This window comes from Rutidosis leptorrhynchoides, chromosome 6 (genome assembly GCF_046630445.1).
Source record: "Rutidosis leptorrhynchoides isolate AG116_Rl617_1_P2 chromosome 6, CSIRO_AGI_Rlap_v1, whole genome shotgun sequence".
Lineage (NCBI taxonomy): Eukaryota > Viridiplantae > Streptophyta > Magnoliopsida > Asterales > Asteraceae > Rutidosis > Rutidosis leptorrhynchoides.
In genome coordinates, this window is record NC_092338.1 from 127,342,501 (window position 1) to 127,360,531 (window position 18,031).

At 30.7% G+C, this 18,031-nt stretch overlaps 1 pseudogene; it reads left to right on the plus strand.

Annotated features, from left to right (window-relative positions):
• LOC139854061 (uncharacterized) overlaps window positions 1-18,031 on the plus strand; it is a 93,676-nt pseudogene that overhangs the window by 3,521 nt on the left and 72,124 nt on the right.

Consider the following 18,031-nt stretch of genomic DNA (forward strand, 5'->3'; position numbering starts at 1 on the left):
ATCGTTGTTTGTGGATGACACGATTAGGAAACGAGCGAGCGAAGATGGTTTGGAGATTGTACTAGATAAGGTGATGGTCCTTGTCGGTTATCTTAGTAAGAAAGATGTGTTTGAGGAGTATTACGAAAAACATATGGCAAAAAGGCTTGTTTCGGGGGTTGACAAGAATGTAAATGAAGATGGGGAGAAAGTGATGATATCGAAGCTGAAAAAAGAATGCGGGTCTCGATTTACTTCGAAACTGGAAGCTATGTTAAGTGACATGAAGACCTCACAGGTTTAATAGTACATATATGGTTGAAGTGATCAGTACTTTTGTTTATGTTTTGTTTATGTTTTGGTTTCAGTAGTATCAAACTTAATTGCTTTTGGGATTGTTCTTGAAATTAAGTTTAGCTTTTGAGACTTTGGGTTGCTTTTGTTTGATACCAGTTTATATTATGTGTGGTTTATTTGTTGTCTTTTTGCATCTTCCTTTTTAGCTTCTTTTCAAGTAGGACAACCTCCCACGCCAATAAAATAGTCTAGTTCTTATTTTCCCAGTTGTCATAACTTAATAGTCTAGTTAGATATAGTTAACAATAATAAGAATATAAATTAAAAATTTTTTTATACACTTATTTTATGCATGTAAAAAATATAGGTAAAAAGTTAAGAATAAAACTGTAAAGTGACAAGAAATACAATGTGATAATGATATTTCTTAAATTGTGACTTCATGACCTTTACTGATTGATCTACCGATCATTCTAGATTAGTTGTACTCGTGATGTGTGAGTGGATGTCTTGGTGGTGTACATGAATTAAAAAGACTGATTCATGATGGTGGTGAACGTGGATAAAAAGACTGATTCATGTTGTTAATAAAGAGAGAATGTTTGGTGGTGTATATGAATGTTTGGTAAGTGGCCACTCTTTAAATATGCATAAAACGAAGAAATTAACAAAAATGACAGCAAGTCTTATCAAAAGAAATCAACAATACGTTATCCACATCTTTTCGTTTTTTTTTTATCTCTGAACTAAATAATTGAGACGAAGGGAACTAAATAATTAAGACGCAGGGAGTATATATAGGTTTATGATAATCATCCGAAAATAGCCTTGTTGGAGGAGTCTCGATATTCTTACCAATTACAATAGCTTTCAAGTTAAACTTCACTTGGAGTGGCGAGCGAAAAAGTCGGAAATAATTACGGGAGCATCCGATTAAATTAACCGCATACATCTGACTAAAAATTAACCACATGATTTTGGTCATGCACCTCTACCGCGATTCAAAATGAACAGAAACTCAAGAATACAACTATTACGTTACATGTTCATTAATTAATGGAAAATATATTTCCCAGAACTGCACCATCATTATGTTTTACATAGACATTAATCTTAAACACAAGCTTCAAAGTCATGGCCATGTGTACCTTCTACAGTAGAAACTCTATAAAATAATACACTTGGGACCACCAAAATTTATTAATTAAAAGAGTTATTAATTAATCGATAAATTAATAATTATTAATTTATATATTAATTAATATTTTATTATTTTATAGTAGAATACTTAGTTTACAAACATCTTTCAACCTTCCACTTAATTATTGTATACAATGCATGTATATCAAATGAACGGTCCAATTTGAAAGAAACCTTCAATCTCCCACCTTATTATACTTCTTGTGTTCAATGTATCACTTTATGGACATTAAAAATATTTTCTGTATAAATACAAGATCAAAATAGGTTAACAAAAACAAATCATACACACATGGTTCCCATCTTAAAGGTGTGAAAAAAACAACAATGACAGACGAGATAATAAGAGCATTATGCAAGCACAACAAGGATAATCCAAGTCTCGCTCAAAAGCAATTGCAAGAATGGGTTCATAGTAACTATGGTTTGCAAGTGAGTCAAGCGACAATATCGAATACAGTTAAGCGGTCTTTAGAGTATCTCTCACTTGCTCCCGAAAGAGGCGATGTTAAGCGACACAAACCGGCAAAATTTCCTGACCTAGAAAAATCTCTCTATGAATGGATTCTTCAATATCAAGAACATGTGAATATGAGAGGTGAACTAATCATCGAGAAGGCGAAAAAGTTCATGAAAGATATGTATCCAGTGTATACTCCAGACTTTACTTTTTCTATTGGTTGGCTTGGAAAGTTCAAAGCAATATATGGAATTAAAAATTTCCGGCGTTTTGGAGAGAGTGGATCTGTTGAAATGGAGGGCATGGAGGAAAAATTAAAATCCATAAGAGACAAAGTTGATCAGTTTGAAATGAAAGACATCTTTAATATGGAGAAACAGGTTTGTTTTTTTATTATTTTATTTTATATTTTGTATTTTAGTGATGTAATTAGTTACATGTTTTGATCTTAAACATGTTTGTTTTTTAGACTTCAACCGGATCATTCCCTTGCAACAATGCAACTTGAAGGGAAAAAACAAGACTAGGAAAGACTAACTGTTGCTATTTGCTTTAATGAGGACGGTTCGGAAAATCTGCCTTTATGGATTATTGGGAAATATGTGAAACGACCCAACCCGTCGTATTCCGGCCCATAATTTTTTTTCCTTTTTAATACATTAATATTATTAACATTTAGGTCCCAATTATGTTTCCAAAACACTTCCGATACAATGTTAAGTTTACACAACTTTTAAACGTTTAATACATAAGTTTAAATATTCAAACGGGCATTCACATAACCCGTTTACATCATCAAAAGATAGTTTCGACCGGACTAGTTAAACCTCCAACAAAACTGAGCATGGTGATTGGGAAAACACTTCCCAATCAAATCGATCCAAAAGCGAAGTCTTCTAAAGCAACCTACAAAAGTCCACTAGTTCCCTCGCTTACCCGAGCCGCCACCTTGCGAACCTATAAAAAATAATATCAACGAGAGGGTAAGCTATGAAAGCTTAGTGAGGATAAACATACTATATACATACATATGCATAAAATGAATACGTAACACCAACACAATTAGTAAACACATACTGTGACGACCCGAATTTTTTTTGACTAATTTTGAACCAACTCACGATACGATTTCATATTTTTGACACGATAATAAAAGTCTGTTAGGTTGAGTCTCAAAAATTTTGAACTGTTTCTTATATTCAATTGACCTTCGACCAATTTCGACGATTCATGAACAGATAATTGTAAATAGATTTGTGTGTGTTTAAATATATATGTATATATAAATATAATAATTTGGAAATTAACTTTAAATATTATATGTTGTTGTATTAAAATTAATTATGTAAAATAAAATTAAAATATGATATTATGATAATTATTATTTAAAACACACACACACACACACACACATATATATATATATATATATATATATATATATATATATATATATATATATATATATATAAATAAAGTATATTAAATATATATTTTGTGATTTTGAATCTATATAGTAAACAACGGTAACACTTAATTTCCAATTGATGGATATTAAACAAGTTAAATTCAAACTTACGTGATTTTAAAATAAACGGTGATTCGAAAATGAATCATATAAATTTTAGGCTTATTAAAAATATATTTAGAAGCTAATTAATAAATTTCAACACTTTTTATATTTTACCCAGGATCGGGAGTGGGCAGTGAGTTAATTTTTGTTTAATAAGTTATGATCGAATTTTATACCATAATGACCAAATTAAATAAATATAATTAATATAAAAATTTGAAAATTTTCCGAAGGCTTTTTATCAGCCACTGATTAACAAAGGAGCATGGTAACACTCCATACTAAAATATTCGGTAGGAAATATACCCGGCTGCTAACTGTTTAATCATGGAATTTATGTTAAAGAATTTTGTTACTTTTCTTTTTGGTTGTTTTAAGTCACAATCCAACTTTATAGCTATATTATTATATATGTATATACCCTACATATATGCATAATGAAAAAGAGAAGATCATAATTCAACTCAAAAACCGTGTGCTCCTGCTCGAATTATGTTTTCTTTTCTTTCTTTCGAATACAAACAACCAGTGTTTCTATTCTTATTTTCTAACATCGTGTTCCTTTTAAATTGTTTAGCTATTTTGTTGTTTGTTGAATGGTGGCAAAAAATTATAAAAGGGATTGGAGACTTTGGTGTTGCATGCGTGAATATCTCTTTTATTAATTATTCAACATTATTTATTTATTACCAAAAGGAAGTTATATATATTACTGATTATGTTTCCCCTTAAACAAAAAGATGAACACATATAACACAAACACACGCATAATTCTTCCTCCACCTTCATCAAACCTCACGACCACCCTTCTGTTTCAGTTTTCCAAATCGAATAAGATTAGAAATCGAAAGCGTTTGGTTGTTGCTACTGCTCGATGCTTGTGTTTATATGGAACCAAGAACAAATCAAACCATCACCATACCAACAACCTTCGATTTCTACTACCCTCACACATTATTTGCTACATCATCTTCAGTTTTCTGATTACTGGGATAATTCGATGACCACCAACACACGATGACCACCAATACACCTCACCATAAATTTCTGTTGTTTCCTCCTGTTTTTCTGGTTCACTGTCAACTCACAACCACCATAACCATCACCACAAACTGTTAATACTTCCGGTTTGATGTTCATCTTCTGTATTCTGTTTCAAACAAGCAAAAAGCAAAACCACCGAGCCCATTAACTTGCCACTGTTGTTATCTTTTTCTATTACAATTCCCATTACCCAAAACAATAGGGAACCATCCTTTTATGTTTAAGATCAAAGACAGTCATCACCACTTGAGATAAACACCACAAAACTACCTATGTTATTATTCTAGTGCTGCTAATTGTTTCTGTCTTAGGCTCGCTGCTACAGCAGTTGTTACCATCCACTTTCAACCAAAACAACAATGATCTCGCCATTCCCACCACCTGCAACACCAATCGTACACCACCAATCCAACGTCATTTAAACTGCTCGAACAGCAGCATGATCGCAGCTGCAGTCACTATTTGCCTGTATACCGTACCCACTAAACCACCATCTTTACCTCATCCGCTACTAACTTGATTACCATCGATATAAACAACCATCACCACTCGCTGCTGTAGGCTAACGTTGTTATTGTTTTTTCTATTTGAACAAGACCGAATCACACGCCGCTGCAACGATAGACTTCTGGTTTTGCTTCTATATTTTTTTTTTGTGAAACAATAAAGAATGAGATGATGATGCGTTATGTTACCAGGCGACCCCACGTTCCACTAAACTTTTGTTTCATTTAAATTAAAACACGTTATGATATCCAGCTTCTGTATTTATGTTTGGGCCGTGATGATTTTACTTGTTGGACTATGATTTGATTGGGCTATTATTGGGCTGCTAGGTTATATTTTTTATTGGGTCGTGAACACCTTTTAGGAGTTGGGCCGAGAAGGCTGAAAATGGTGATATATGTATCATAGTGTTTGTAAAAGAAAGAGGAAACTGAAACATGGATTAAAAGAATTTAGATCCTTATTATTCAGAAATAAAACAATGGTGCAAGGGTTTGGGATTGTGTTAGGGGAATGAGAAGTCTCGAGTTCGAACCCGGGCCAATGCAGTTTATTTTTAGCTTTTCCCATTTGAGGTAGTTTTCTAATTTTGTTATAATTATTATTATTATTATTATTATTATTATTGTAAGTATAATTATTATTGCTATGCTTGTTATTATTATTATTATTATTATTATTATTATTATTATTATTATTATTATTATTATTATTAGAATTATTATTATTAAGTATTGTGAATTTTATCATTTTATTTTACTAATACATGTATTATTATTATTATTATTATTATTATTATTATTATTATTATTATTATTATTATTATAATTATGACTATTATTATTATTAACATAACTACTATTATTATTATTACCATTATCATTTTCGTTATTAGTGTTAACATTATTATTAAAGTTATTATTATTATTAAAAGAGTCAGTATTATCAAAACTAGTATTTTTTATAAATATATATTTTATATATAAAAATATACTTATTACGTATACTATAATTATATTAAAATTTCATATAGATATATATCAAACATTTTAACATTTTTTTAAATACTTACACATAACAAACTATTGATTTTTAAATATAATACGGAATATATATAGACATGATAATATAACTAAAGGTATAGATATTAATCATTTTAAAAATATATACAAAATAAATATATAGATAACATATAATCTAAGATATAATATAATTAGACGTTTTAAATGGAATTTAGTATAAACTCTATATAACTACAATTATATAAATAATATATATATTAATAAATGGATGAATGTGATTTCCATTATATTTATTAATAGATGTACAAATGATATAGGTTCGTGAATCTGAGGCCAACCCTACACTTGTTCAATGTCGTCATATATATTTTTACTACAAAATACAGTATTGTGAGTTTCATTTGCTCCCTTTTTAAATGCTTTTGCAATATATATTTTTGAGACTGAGAATACATGCGCTGCTTTTATAAGTGTTTTACGAAATAGACACAAGTAATCGAAACTACATTCTATGGTTGAATTATCGAAATCGAATATGCCCATTTTTAGTCTGGTAATCTAAGAATTAGGGAACAGACACCCTAATTGACGCGAATCCTAAAGATAGATCTATTGGGCCCAACAAGCCCCATCCAAAGTACCGGATGCTTTAGTACTTCGAATTTATCATGTCCGAAGGGAGTCCCGGAATGATGGGGATATTCTATATGCATCTTGTTAAGGTCGGTTACCAGGTGTTCAATCCATATGAATGATTTTTGTCTCTATGTATGGGACGTATATTTATGAGAAATGGAAATGAAAATCTTGTGGTCTATTAAAATTATGAAAATGATTGATTATGATAAATTAATGAACTCACCAACCTTTTAGTTGACACTTTAAAGCATGTTTATTCTCAGGTTTGAAAGAAATCTTCCGCTGTGCATTTGCTCATTATAAAGATATTACTTGGAGTCATTCATGGCATATTTCAAAAGACGTTGCATTCAAGTCGTTGAGTTCAATAGAGATTATTATTAAGTAAATGACAGATTAGGTCATTTATAGGTCAGATATTATGAAATGGTATGCATGCCTATCAACTTTCAATGTAATGAAAGTTTGTCTTTTACAATGAATGCAATGTTTGTAAAATGTATCATATAGAGGTCAAATACCTCGCAATGAAATAAACTATTGTGAATCGTTTTTAACCGGTATGAATGGGTCCTTTCAGTTGGTATCAGAGCGGTGGTCTTAGCGAACCAGGTCTTGCATTAGTGTGTCTAAATGATAGTTGTTAGGATGCATTAGTGAGTCTGGACTTCGACCGTGTCTGCATGTCAAAAGTTTTGCTTATCATTTCTAGTCGGAAATCATCTGCTTATCATCCTTAGAAAATTACCTGCTTATCATTCTTAGTCTAGACACATCTTACTGCATTGATTGCATGAATAGTGTATAGACAAAAATTCATATCTTAGTGTATCTGCTAATTCATATCTTATCGTATCTGTTACTGTAAACTTTGCCTGACATATTCCGTAAATTCCTCCGTAATCTACGAGATCTTTTGTATATAGGTATTCTATGTAATTAGAATATCATTCGATATCCGAAAATCATTTCATATCGAAAACCCTTTATCTAACAGTACAAAATGGAACTCGCAACTAGTTCAAATTCCTTAGATTCCGATAATCATTCTGATATGGATTTTCACTCGAGCTCCGAAAGCAGTGTGACCAGAATGGATCAACCAATCAGTCATCACCAATTATGGATGAATTGGGATGGGTTCGTATTCAACTTAATCAATGGAAACGAGAAGAAGGAGATTCTTTCCACCAACCAAACATTCCCCTTTTGGCGAAGGACCTGAAGAATTTACCGGCGAACCTATCCGAAACATCATTCTCAGCCTCATTTACAGGGTAGCTCGACACGATTATATTCTATCCACAATCCTAAACCTTATTCAATCGCTCATTCCTACCGACAATCATTCCGGAGTAATAAGTCAACGAGCTTCGCGCCCGAATTGTAGCCTTAGAAAATATGGTGTAAAACGTACCAGATTCAGCAACACCACCAGCGCCAACAGTACTATCAGTAACATCACCAGTACCATCAACAATTTATGTCTCAACATCTCATTCTGTACCATGAGCATAATCGTAGTTCTACGTATCGTTCAATCTATATTATCTTCGTTCGACATGGCGACTATGTAATCTCTAATGTTTTAGAGATTATATATTCTTGTTCTAATGTAAATCAAATGAGATTAATACCATGTTAACTCATAAATCCATGATTACATATGAAGGAAATATATATGTATATATGTTTTCATAAAGATTGTAATTAAAAATTCTTTTATACAAACGGATTATGGTGAAAATATTTTAACGGGTAGGTAATACCCGAAGAATATTTAGATTTCACATTAATAAGTTACATTGTACATTCTTCGAATCTGATTCAACAGTCATTTACTATCCTACTTACATCTACAGATATATGTATCCGTTCACCGCAGAATAACCATTTTCATTCAATTTCATATTTGGAGTTTGACTTATCAGAATCCAACTAGTGGCATAATGAAGAAAACATTGGACAAAAATAAAAATTTGTCAGAACAAACAATTTAACTATGAGAAGAATTTTGTTAAGAATCCACGCTAACTGTTCCTAGCTAATTGTTCCTAGCTAACTGATTACATTTTATTTATCGCAATTTATATTCTCGCAATTTTATTTATCGTCATTTAATTTCTGTTATTTATTTTACGCACTTTAAATATCGTCGTATAAATCGGGATACATATACAATGTTTTGACATATCATATTGACGTTATCTATATATATTATTTAGAATAACCATAGACACTCTATATGCTGTAATGCTCGAGTTCGCTATACAGGGTTGAGGTTGATTCTTAAATAATATATATACTTTGAGTTGTGATCGAGTCTGAGACATGTATATAATGGGTCACGACACGTATTAATTAATTCGAATATTGAATATTAAACTATATATGAATTATTGAACTACTAACTGTGGACTATTAACTGTGAACTACTAACATTGGACAATTAAAATATTGATTATAACATATGAAACTAAACATTTCTTCAAGTTTTCCACTTGATTTCATCTTAAACCTCATTTGTATCTTGACGATTACAATCTACGTCTAAACCTTTCATAATTCTTGAAAACACCTCAATCGAGAGGATGAACCAACCGCACTTCATCTACGGAAGGAAAGATTTATGCATATAGTTATGCACCTGAAAAACTCTCGGAAACTGAGTAAACGTTAACAAGTATCTGTGCTAGCTTCTTTGGCGTTGTTATTACCGAAAATAATCTTACAATCCCTCTCCAAATTAGTCAATTTTGTCATTGCTCCAGCAAATCAACTTCGACTTTTTGTTCGAAACAACCTTATTATAACTTTGATATATATGCGTGCTCTTTTATCGTTACCGGAGAACCGTTTATATTCCATCACATTAGCAGTAAATTTACCAGCAACTTCATTACTCATTGGCCTATGTCTCTCCGAAGAACCATTATATTTGTTCGTTAAAACCCTATCATGTACTTATCCACATCTGATAACGAGAATTACCACATCAATTACCGGGAATTAGCAATCAGTATTTTGAAATCTCGCAACATGTCAACATCAACAGTTATATGTATACATATAACCTTTATCTCTTAGAATTATGATCTTCCATTCTGAAATTCTGAAAAGCACCCATTCTATGAACCAATACTCTGAATGATGAAAAAGTTGAATGAAGCAGCAAAAACTGTAAACGACTTTAACAGTTAAAAGTTTAATGATAAAGAATAATGTGTTGGCAAGCTAAGAAAAGTTGAAACTGGAAAATGGATTGAGCAAACCATGAAGGAGGCTGTGGACAAATCATAAAGACTAAACCTGCCTTCAAAGAATCTAAATGATTCAGTATCTGCTGAAGTCTTTAGTGAATATCTTGCTCCTTAATCTAAACCCTTACGGATAATATTCTTCATCATCCTTTGATATTAGAAATTCTAAGATATTATCGTATCTTTCATTATAAATATCCTCAATATTTCTGAAGATATCTTCATAAATATTCTTGTCCGATATTAATTATCTCTCCGCGCTATCTGTGTTATATTATAAAAGAAAGCTGTTTTAGTTTCTAAATCTCTGAAAACTTAGAGTTTGAATTATGAATGATTTTGAAGTAGTGTTGAAAATTGATGCATGAGTTAGTATAATATAATGACACTTGATCAACGTGATTATATTACAGTAAGTCATGTTGAGTTTCTAATGAAACGTGATGATTCACAGACCATAACGTCATCATGTGCCATGTTACAAGACTCTTATATTCTACATAATCTCCAAATATATCAAGAACATATCTTTCTGATAAGTTCTAATTTTTTCTCTTAAATTTTGGTAATTTAACCAATCAAGATCGCGCTATTACAATCTCTTTCTCTTAGAACGTTAGTCATGTTCATTCGAAACTTCATACCTACGAATTCTGGACCATTATTCGCTTGACTTAAAGTCGGGAAGAGAAAACAAAAGGATGCAACTCTAAAATATAAAGGAAATGAAGCGGGTGGATTTATATAGAAATATCAGACAGAACAATTGAGACAGATCATCGCATTTAACCAAGGAGGATTCTAAATTCCTTAATTACCAAAGAACCCAATCTTGTTACGAAGATTTTCTTTAAATCCCTTGAATTTCGGAAATCAAACATGACTACGTAAAAAATTAAGACGAATCTTTATTTTCTCATTTCACTCTTTTACGACAGCTTCATTCGTACGCTTCGAGTAATCGAATTATATATTCCATATTACTCAATGGTGATAAAACTCTATTTATCAACTCATATTCGTCATGAAAACATACTTATTGTCAACCATGACGATCTCTATCAAATTTAGGGGACAAAATTTCTTTAACGGGTAGGTACTATGACGACCCGAAAAATTTTCGACTAATTTTGAACCAAACTCACGATACGATTTCATATTTTTGACACGATAATAAAAGTCTGTTAGGTTGAGTCTCAAAAATTTTGAACTGCTTCATATATTCAATTGACCTTCGACCAATTTCGAAGATTCACGAACAGATAATTGTAAATAGATTTGTGTGTGTTTAAATATATATGTATATATAAATATAATAATTTGGAAATTAACTTTAAATATTATATGTTGTTGTATTAAAATTAATTATGTAAAATAAAATTAAAATATGATATTATGATAATTATTATTTAAAACACACACACACACACACACACACACACATATATATATATATATATATATATATATATATATATATATATATATATATATATATATATATATATATATAAAGTATATTAAATATATATTTTGTGATTTTGAATCTATATAGTAAACAACGGTAACATTCAATTGCCATTTGATGGATATTAAACAAGTTAAATTCAAACTTACGTGATTTTAAAATAAACGGTGATTCGAAAATGAGTCATATAAATTTTAGGATTGTTAAAAATATATTTAGAAGCTAATTAATAAATTTCAACACTTTTTATATTTTACTCAGGATCGGGAGTGGGCAGTGAGTTAATTTTTGTTTAATAAGTTATGATCGAATTTTATACCATAATGACCAAATTAAATAAATATAATTAATATAAAAATTTGGAATTTTTCTGAAGACTTTTTATCAGCCACTGATTAACAAAGGAGCATGATAACACTCCGTACTGAAATATTCGGTAGGAAATATACTCGGCTGCTAACTGTTTAATCATGGAATTTATGTTAAAGTATTTTGTTACTTTTCTTTTTGGTTGTTTTAAATCACAATCCAACTTTATAGCTATATTATTATATATGTATATACCCTACATATATGCATAATGAAAAAGAGAAGATCATAATTCCACTCAAAAACCGTGTGATCCTGCTCGAATTCTATTTTCTTTTCTTTCTTCCGAATACAAACAACCAGTGTTTCTATTCTTGTTTTCTAATATCATGTTCCTTTTAAATTTTTTAGCTATTTTGTTGTTTGTTGAATGGTGGCAGACAAATTATAAAAGGGATTGGAGACTTTGGTGTTGCATGCGTGATTATCTCTTTTATTAATTATTCAACATTATTTATTTTTTACCAAAAGGAAGTTATATATATTACTGATTACGTTTCCCCTTAAACAAAAAGATGAACACATATAACACAAACACACGCATAATTCTTCCTCCACCTTCATCAAACCTCACGACCACCCTTCTGTTTCAGTTTTCCAATTCGAATAAGATTAGAAATCGAAAGCGTTTGGTTATTGCTACTGCTCGATGCTTGTGTTTATATGGAACCAAGACCAAATCAAACCATCACCATACCAACAACCTTCGATTTCTACTGCCCTCACACATTATTTGCTACATCATCTTCAGTTTTCTGATTACTGGGATAATTCGATGACCACCAACACACGATGACCACCAATACACCTCACCATAAATTGATGTTGTTTCCTCCTATTTTTCTGGTTCACTGTCAACTCACAACCACCATAACCATCACGACAAACTGTTAATACTTTTGGTTTGATGTTCATCTTCTGTATTCTGTTTCAAATAAGCTAAAAGCAAAACCACCGAGCCCATTAACTTACCACTGTTGTTATCTTTTTCTATTACAATTCCCATTACCCAAAACAATAGGGAACCATCCTTTTATGTTTAAGATCAACGAAAGTCATCAGCACTTGAGATAAACACCATAAAACTACCTACGTTATTATTCTAGTGCTGCTAATTGTTTGTGTCTTAGGCTCGCTGCTACCGCAGCTGTTACCATCCACTTTCAAACAAAACCACAACGATCTCGCCATTCTCACCACCTGCAACACCAATCGTAAACCACCAATCCAACATCATTTAAACTGCTCGAATAGCAGCATGCTCGCAGCTGCAGTCACTATTTGCCTGTATACCGTACCCACTAAACCACCATCTTTACCTCATCCGCCACTAACTTGATTACCATCGATATAAACAACCATCACCACTCGCTGCTGTAGGCTAACGTTGTTATTGTTTTTCTATTTGAACAAGACCGAATCACACGCCGCTGCAACGATAGACTTCTGGTTTTGCTTCTATATTTTTTTTTGTGAAACAATAAGAATGAGATGATGATGCGTTATGTTACCAAGCTACCCCACGTTCCACTAAACTTTTGTTTCATTTAAATTAAAACACGTTATGATATCCAGCTTCTGTATTTATGTTTGGGCCGTGATGATTTTACTTGTTGGACTATGATTTGATTGGGCTATTATTGGGATGCTAGGTTATATTTTTTATTGGGTCGTGAACACCTTTTAGGAGTTGGGCCGAGAAGGCTGAAAATGGTGATATATATATCATAGCGTTTGTAGAAGAAAGAGGAAACCGAAACATGGATTAAAAGAATTTAGATCCTTATTATTCAGAAATAAAATAATGGTGCAAGGGTTTGGGATTGTGTTAGGGGTATGAGAGGCCTCGGGTTCGAATCCGGGCCAATGCAGTTTATTTTTAGCTTTTCCCATTTGAGGTAGTTTTCTAATTTTGTTATAATTATTATTATTATTATTATTATTATTATTATTATTATTTTTATTATTATTATTATTATTATTATTATTATTATTATTATTATTATTATTATTATTAGTATAATTATTATTGCTATGCTTGTAATTATTATTATTATTATTATTATTATTATTATTATTATTATTAGAATTATTATTATTAAGTATTGTGAATTTTATCATTTTATTTTACTAATACATGTATTATTATTATTATTATTATAATTATGACTATTATTATTATTATTATTATTATTATTATTATTATTATTATTATTATTATTATTATTAACATAACTACTATTATTATTATTACCATTATCATTTTCGTTATTAGTGTTAACATTATTATTAAAGTTATTATTATTATTAAAAGAGTTAGTATTATCAAAACTAGCATTTTTTATAAATAAATATTTTGTATATAAAAATATACTTATTACGTATACTATAATTATATTAAAATTTCATATAGATATATATCAAACATTTTAACATTTTTTTTTAATACTTACACATAACAAACTATTGATTTTTAAATATAATACGGAATATATATAGACATGATAATATAACTAATGGTATAGGTATTAATCATTTTAAAAATATATACAAAATAAATATATAGATAACATATAATCTAAGATATAATATAATTAGAAGTTTTAAATGAAATTTAGTATAAACTCTATATAACTACAAATATATAAATAATATATATATTAATAAATGGATGAATGTGATTTCCATTATATTTATTAATAGATGTACAAATGATATAGGTTCGTGAATCCGAGGCCAACCCTACACTTGTTCAATGTCATCATATGTATTTTTACTACAAAATACAGTATTGTGAGTTTCATTTGCTCCCTTTTTAAATGCTTTTGCAATATATATTTTTGGGACTGAGAATACATGCGCTGCTTTTATAAGTGTTTTACGAAATAGACACAAGTAATCAAAACTACATTCTATGGTTGAATTATCGAAATCAAATATGCCCATTTTTAGTCTGGTAATCTAAGAATTAGGGAATAGACACCCTAATTGACGCGAATCCTAAAGATAGATCTATTGGGCCCAACAAGCCCCATCCAAAGTACCGGATGCTTTAGTACTTCGAATTTATCATGTCCGAAGGGAGTCCCAGAATGATGGGGATATTATATATGCATCTTGTTAAGGTCAGTTACCAGGTGTTCAATCCATATGAATGATTTTTGTCTCTATGTGTAGGACGTATATTTATAAGAAATGGAAATGAAAATCTTGTGGTCTATTAAAATTATGGAAATAATTGATTATGATAAATTAATGAACTCACCAACCTTTTGGTTGACACTTTAAAGCATGTTTATTCTCAGGTTTGAAAGAAATCTTCTGCTGTGCATTTGCTCATTATAAAGATATTACTTGGATTCATTCATGGCATATTTCAAAAGACGTTGCATTCAAGTCGTTGAGTTTAATAGAGATTATTATTAAGTAAATGACAGATTAGGTCATTTATAGGGCAGATATTATGAAATGGTATGCATGCCTATCAACTTTCAATGTAATGAAAGTTTGTCTTTTACAATGAATGCAATGTTTGTAAAATGTATCATATAGAGGTAAATACCTCGCAATGAAATCAACTATTGTGAATCGTTTATAATCGGTATGAACGGGTCCTTTCACATATCGCAATCCAAGTATAACTAAGCAAAGCTATACGAAACGTACCACCAAGCCAAAACCGCAAGATTAGCTACAACGTACAAAATGTATATATATACGCATATACAATATATAACCGATACAACAAGGTTAACCCCTTAACCCTAAACACACGAAGGTTGGCCGAACTACACGTGCCTAAGTGAATCCGAAACTACACACGATTCACTACCTTCACCTCAACGACAATAGGGATGCCCGAACTACATGCGACATTGTGAATCTGAACAATACGAGATTCACTAGTGAAGCCGAACTACACTAGAATCACTACCCTAGGCCGCAACACAACAACAATAGGAATGGTCAAACTACACGCGACATTGTGAATTCGAACTACACGCGATTCACTAGTGAAGCCGAACTACACGCGAATCACTACCCACATCACCTCAACAACATCATGGGGTTGACCTACTCGTCAACGTGAATTCGTATCGCCCGAAATTCACTACCCCAAGGGTGGTGTAACAACCCTCAAAATTTGCAATCCACATCGAAATCCAACACATTATAATTATAATTATAGGATTTTTGGCATGTTAAGTATCATTAAAAAAAACTATTATAACTTTTCAAATTGTCGACCGTAATTTCCTTTACATCAAATCTCAAATTTTAATTGGTAAAAAGTTAATATTATTATATTATATTTACATTTGAGTCCCTGCAGTATATGTATATTTTCTTTATTAGCTAATAACTTTTCATTTGTGAAGTTAGTCACCCTAAAAGAGTTATGTCTTATATAGCAAATTAATTATTTATCTAACTATGAGTTTATTCGACATCTATTTCGAAAGAGGTCCAATATTGGTAATTATGTCAATACATGTTCCTATGCTCATTCTAATCTTGTCTAACTTTTCTTTTATATCTAGAGACTATAAATTAAGTAACAATATTAATTTTAGTAAAAATCGTAATGAGTGAGGAAGAAGTCAAATCATGTTTCAAATTAATTGATCGCATGATCGAGATTTCTGGAATTAATCACTATACACAAATAGTAATGTATTTTGACTTAATCAATTATTTAGTTACCAATACTAGTGAAAGTGTATTATATATTATCAAATATTGGTAAAATCACACAATTAGTGAGCGTGTCGGCTAGACCCAATTCACATGACATAAACTTCCAAAGAGCTTTCTATCATTAGTGAACATATCATATCGTATTAAATATAGTTACATACAGTTAAATTTAGTTTCACTTAAAAGGAATCCACTAAGAGATAAAAGGAAAAGCATAAAGTACTTTATAGTTGTTGCGTTATATTGCTTTCAAGATATGCCACCTTTTCAAACATAAATAATACATCATGATGAATAAAATTAAGATACTATAGAGCAATAAACAATCCGAAATAGTATAAGTATCAAGTTGGATGTTGATCTAACACGATCTACGTTACATTTGTCAATAAGTAAATTTTTATAATAATAAATATGAATATGATTATCAATCATTTATCAAATTTAATAATATTAGTAAATAGGAATGGTTTTGTACGTACTCTCGAATTCAATTCCTGAAGAAAAAAAAAGATATTTAAATATAAGTTACACTATCGGTCTCTAAAGTATTTACAATGTTAAAATATAATCGTTCAAATATATTCGATTGTCCCTACCTCATGCTTTATTCAAATTAATATAGCAAAGAAGTCAAATAACGACCTCCAATTAAGTAAATCAAATCCCACAATTATCGTCTCAATTATCATCTCAATTATCGTTTCATTTTAGTATTTGGTGACCAACTCCTCTGTTATATATACGACACCTACTTCTTCATACATAATCCTCATATCATATTCATTCACCAAGACCATAATCAATTCATATTCAACGTTCACTAGTAATAGGTAATTTACCAAACATAAACTAGTTATTACATTCATAAGGAAGTGAGGAGAGGAAGAACATGGAGTCGTAAGGAAAACATATCTAACTTCAGTATAATTTTAAAGGCATACTCTTGATATCTCTTTTTACAAGTTAGCTTTCATTAGTCGTGCCAAGGTGAGTTTCATTTGCTCCCTTTTTAATTGCTTTTGCAATCTATATTTTTGGGCTGAGAATACATGCACTTTATTTTAAACACAATGGACACAAGTACATACTTAATTTTACACTGAGTTTGAACCGAAAATCCCTTAGCTTTGGTAACTAGTAACTACCGGTTATAAGAACTGGTGGGTGCGAGTAGTTATATATGGATCCATAGGGCTTGACATCCCCGTCCGTTCCAGGTATAGAGACCCTAGCCTGAACTAAGCGGACGTATGCTATTTGATTTTAGTACACGTAAGTTTGCGTGTATTGTACATGTTGGTTGCATGTATGTTAAAATAGGGGTACTTATTATATATACGTTAAGTTTAGTTACCAGAGTGCTCAATTTCATAGAATATTTTTATAAATGTTTTGGATGAAATAACTAAAATCTTGTGGTCCACCTTTATATACAGATTATGCGCAATATTAAAACTATGAACTCACCAACATTTGTGTTGACACTTTTAGCATGTTTATTCTCAGGTCCCT